A 5313-nucleotide genomic window follows, 5' to 3' on the forward strand; every position below is an offset into this window, starting at 1 on the left:
TTGTGACAGAACTTTTTCTACATTTTATTCACCTTTTAATTTTCCATTTCTTGCTAACACTTGACATTTTACTTGACATATTTCTTATTTTGTTGACTTTGCCACTCAGCAGAGCAAATACAGCACAGCATCCATCTTTTGAATTGTGCACAAAGTAAAAATACTCTGATCCAAAACAGACAATGGTAATTTTTTCTTTTATTTAGGAACAATGCAACTTGATATAAAACTCTTGAGGAGGAATTGGAAATTAGAATTGAGTGATAGCAGAGATACTAAGAAAGGGGGGTGGGGAATGACAGCAAACTAAGGAAATAAATGACACTCTGGTTAGAAAATTAGAGAACATTGCCAAACTCACCCTGAGAGTAATGTGCCTACTGACCATTTCAGCACTGAAATTGAAAACAGAATGTAGAAAGCCCAGAGACAACTGATAAAATGTTTCATTCAACTCCTGAGAACATCTGGGAAGACAATGGCTTCTCTAATGGGAACATGAAAACAGGAGGAACTCTTAGCTGAAACAATCACTAAGCTCATAAATTAGTAGAAGTCTTATTTACTTATTTTACCATAGAGATAAAAAGAACTTTATTGAATGAAGTTATTGTATATCTCATTCAGTTTCTTTTTTTTTTTTTTTTTAAATCTCTTTATTTCCATTCTGCCCCTTTGGCTGAACTTTATTAATACAATATCTGCCCTTCTCTTGTATCCCCCTCTTCTGTGGAAGGCATCACTATCCAGTCACCCAAGACAAATCTCCTTTGTCATCTCCCGACCAATAGTCATCAATGTTAACAAGACATCTTCCTAAATTTCTGGGATTGATTTCTTCCCCATTAGAGTTCCTTTTGGCAAGTCCATTTCTTCTTCATAAGTCTGACATGTGAGCTCTTAATTGCTCTGCCGCAGTTTTCTCTTCTTCAGTCAGTGGTAACAACTCCAGGTCTGTTTCCTTCTGCAGTTCTTGTATCAAGGTCATAGTCTTATTGAAAGTAGCACAAATGCGGCTCTTAGTCTCTTTCTGCTCCACAGCAGTTGGTTTAAAGCGAACATGCAAAGTTTGATATCGAGACTTTATTGCTGACAATTCCTTTAAAAGTGTAACTGGATTTTTCTTGCCTGCTGAATCAGGATAATTAGTCTTGATTTCATATTCCAGCCTGTACTGAATGTAGTCCAGATCAGAGTCAGCTTTCTGGAACATCAGTTCCAGCTTATCGACCTCCGCCTCCATGTTGAATAGTTCATCATTCAGTTTCTTAAGTTTTAGAAGAGAAAGAATGATCTGCAGTAGTCAAGCTACTTGCCCAAGTGAAGTGGAACTAGAACCCTTGTCTGCTGACGTCTAGTGAGATGGCCTTTCCACGTATTATTGGATGTAGAGTCCTTTGAAAAGGATTATTTAGGCTCCCAGCTTCAGTGCCCGTTTGAACTGAATAATACTGGAAACACAGCAAAACAAAATCTGTGGAAGCTAGCTGAGAGAAAACAATAGCTTCCTATATTTCTATTACAAAACAAGGAGGGTCTAAAACCAAGTATCTATGTTCACCTCAGAAAGATAGGAAACGGAGAGCAAATTAAACCAAAATTGAATGGAAAGAAGGAAGGAAGGAAGGTGGAAATAGCTGCTTTAGGTCTCACATCTGGTTCGTGTAGGAGTTTCCATGTGTTGATCTGTCAATTATTTTTCCCTTGAGGTTTTCTCATGATGTCCTGGTTTTTTGCATGTTGAATATTTCTGGATTGTGTCCTGGACATTTTTAATATCATGTTACAAGACAATCCTGTAACAGTCCACTGGAGGATATTGATTTGTTGTGGTGGTTGATTCACAAGGCAATTTTCCTATTATGCTGAAACTTGAAGTTCTGTCTTATCTTCCATGGATAGCGTTCCAATGTCAGCTGAGTTGTCAAAGCCTCTGCCATGTTGCTTCTGGTCTATCCCACATCCAGACAGCTCAGGGCCAAGCAGACAACTAGTATCAGTTCGTACATATAACTGGGAGGCGCTCATCTTCAGTTTTCTCCACGCAGCAGTTTTCTGCATTGTCTCTGATTCCCAGGGCTCCCTTTTCCTATTTCTCTGGCTTGGAAATTGATTTGTTTTGCTTTTTAGGAGCTTCAGTTACCTGCATTGATGCAGTTTTGCACAATGGGGGCTGCCCCTGGAGCAGACAGGGGTCCCTTTCTTTTCCTGTTCCTCTGGCTAGCAAGACAGGCTTTCTCTATAAAATTCACTGCCTATACCTAGTGCAGAGTTCCACACTGAAGCTGCCCTTGATCAAAGCATAAAGATAAAAAGGAGGTAAGGTAAATAACCAAGAAATTGATGCTGCTAAGGTCAAATTTTGAAAGTTTGATCTTCCTTCTTCAATCTGCTTGTGAGTATTAATTTTAGGAGTTTTCAAGTAGTTTTTGGTTTTGGGGGTGGGGGGGTTTAGGAATTTTGTCCAGACTGTTTGCTTGTAATCCACAAGAAAGGTAAACTATAGTATGCCTACTTCATTCTGATGACCACCAGAACTCTTTGGGTGATTTTGTTCATTATCTGTCCCATTTCCCAAATTTTCTATGATAATTAAAACATTACTTATATATTTAGGAGTGGCTTTACACAAGAAAAATAGCCTATGTTTTAAATATTCTCAAAATGGTTAGGAAAAATGGTTTTATAGAATTTCAGTCCAGCATAAATTTGGATGCAAGGTTGTAACACTGTACAAGAGGTGGTAATTAAAACCATCCCCAAGAAGAAGAAATGTAAAAAGACAAAATGGTGGTCTGAGGCGCCCTTACAAATCGCTGAGAAAAGAAGAGAAGCAAAAGCAAAGGAAAAAAGGAAAGATATATCCATCTGAATGCAGAGTTCCAAAGAATAACCAGGAGAGATAAGAAAGGCTTCCTCAGTGATCTATGCAAAGAAATAGAGGAAAACAGCAAAATGGGAAAGACTAGAGATCTCTTCAAGAAAATTAGAGATACCAAGGGAACATTTCAGGCAACGACGGGCACAATAAAGGACATGGAAGTGGTATGGATCTAACAGAAGCAGAAGATATTTAAAAAGGTGTCCAGAATGCACAGAAGAACTATACAAAAAAGACCCTCATGACCCAGATAACCACGATGGCGTGATCACTCACCTAGAGCCTGACATCCTGGAATGCGAAGTCAAGTGGGCCTTAGGAAGCATCACTATGAACAAAGTTAGTGGGGGTGATGGAATTCAAGCTGAGCTATTCCAAATCCTAAAAGATGATGCTGTTAAAGTGCTGCACTCAACATGCTAGCAAATTTGGAAAACTCAGCAGTGGCCACAGGACTGGAAAAGGTCAGTTTTCATTCCAATCCCAAAGAAAGGCAATGCCAAAGAATGCTCAAATCACCACACAATCGCACTCATCTCACACGCTAGCAAAGTAATGCTCAAAATTCTCCAAGCCAGGCTTCAACAGTATGTGAACTGAGAAATTTCAGATGTTCAAGCTGGATTTAGAAAAAGCAGAGGAACCAGAAATCAAATTCACAACATCCATCAGACCATAGAAAAAGCATTCCAGAAAAGCATCTGCTTCATTGACTACACGAAAGACTTTGACTGTATTTATCACAACAAACTGGAAAATTCTTAAATGGATGGGAATACCAAACCACCTTACCTGCCTCCTGAGAAACCTGTATGCAGATCAAGAAGCAACAGTTAGAATCCAACACGGTAAATGGACTGGTTCAAAATTGGGAAAGGAGTATGCCAAGACCGTTTATTGTCACCTTGCTCATTTACCTTATATGCAAAATACATCATGCAAAATGCCAGACTGGATTAAACGCAAGCTGAAATCAAGATTGCAGGGAGAAATATTAATAACCTCAGATATACAGATGACACCACCCTCATGGCAGAAAGCAAAGAGGAACTAAAGAGCCTCCTGATGAAAGTGAAAGAGGAGAGTGAAAAAGTTGGCTTAACATGCAACATTAAAAAAAAACTAAGATCATGGCATCCGGTCCCATCAATTCATGACAAATAGATGGGAAACAATGAAAACAGTGACAGACTTTATTATCTTGAGCTTCAAAATCACTGCAGATGGTGACTGCAGCCATGAAATTTAAAGACACTTGCTCCTTGGAAGAAAAGCTATGACCAACCTAGATAGCATATTAAAAAGCAAAGACATTACCAATAAAGACATTTACCAAAAAAGGTCTGTATAGTCAAAGCTATGGTTTTTCCACTAATCATGTATGGGTGTGAGAATTAGACCATAAAAAAAGCTGAGCGCTGAAGAATTGATGCTTTTGAACTGTGGTGTTGGAGAAGACTCTTGAGGATCCATTGGACTGCAAGGAGATCCAACCAGTCAATCCCAAAGGAAATCAGTCCTGAGTATTCATTGGAAGGACTGATGCTGAAGCTGAAGCTCCAAATAATTTGACCACCTGATGTGAAGAACTGACTCCTTGGAAAAGACCCTGATGCTGGGAAAGACTGAAGGCAGGAGGACAAGGGGATGACAGAGGACGAAATGGCTGATGGCATCACTGACTCACAGACATGAATTTAGCAAGCTCCAGGAGTTGGTGATGGACAGGGAAAACTGCTGTGCTGCAGTCCATGGTGTCACAAAGAGTTGGACACGACTGAGCAACTGAACTGAACTGATAACTAAAAGCAGTGGTATCCAGTCACATTTGTTTTTGTTGTTAATATGTATTCTGCTCTTTATTAGAATATATACTTGTTGCCAGAAACTGTTTCTTAGCTGTCTTTGCTTCTGTCCACCATGATTAGCACTGCATGTAACCCATAGTAAATGCTAAATTGCACCGGATTTTATTCTTTTCAGTGTAGTACAATTTTGTCATCCTTTGTCACCCCTTCTCCTCTTGCCTTCAATCTTTCCCAGCATCATGGTCTTTTCAAACGAGTCAGTTCTTCGCATCAGGTGGCCAAAGTATTGGAGCTTCAGCTTCAGCATCAGTCCTTCCAATGAATATGCAGGATTGATTTCCTTTAGGATTGACTGGTTGGATCTCCGTGTAGTCCAAGGGACTCTCAAGAGTCTTCTCCATCACCACAGTTCAAAGCATCAATTCCTCAGTGTTCAGCTTTCTTTATGGTCTAATTCTCACATCCATACATGACTAGTGGAAAAACCATAGCTTTGACATTTTTCAGCAAAATAATGTCTCTGTTTTTTAATATGCTGTCTAGGTTGGTCATAGCTTTTCTTCCAAGGAGCAAGCGTCTTTCAATTTCATGGCTGCGGTCACCATCCACAGTGATTTTGGAGCC

At 39.5% G+C, this 5313-nt stretch overlaps 1 pseudogene; it reads right to left on the reverse strand.

The window, feature by feature from the left end:
* Positions 1–689: 689 nt before the first annotated feature.
* Positions 690–1255, reverse strand: LOC615622 (spindle and kinetochore-associated protein 2 pseudogene; annotated as a pseudogene).
* Positions 1256–5313: the final 4058 nt, after the last annotated feature.

This window comes from Bos taurus, chromosome 1 (genome assembly GCF_002263795.3).
Source record: "Bos taurus isolate L1 Dominette 01449 registration number 42190680 breed Hereford chromosome 1, ARS-UCD2.0, whole genome shotgun sequence".
Classification (NCBI taxonomy): domain Eukaryota; kingdom Metazoa; phylum Chordata; class Mammalia; order Artiodactyla; family Bovidae; genus Bos; species Bos taurus.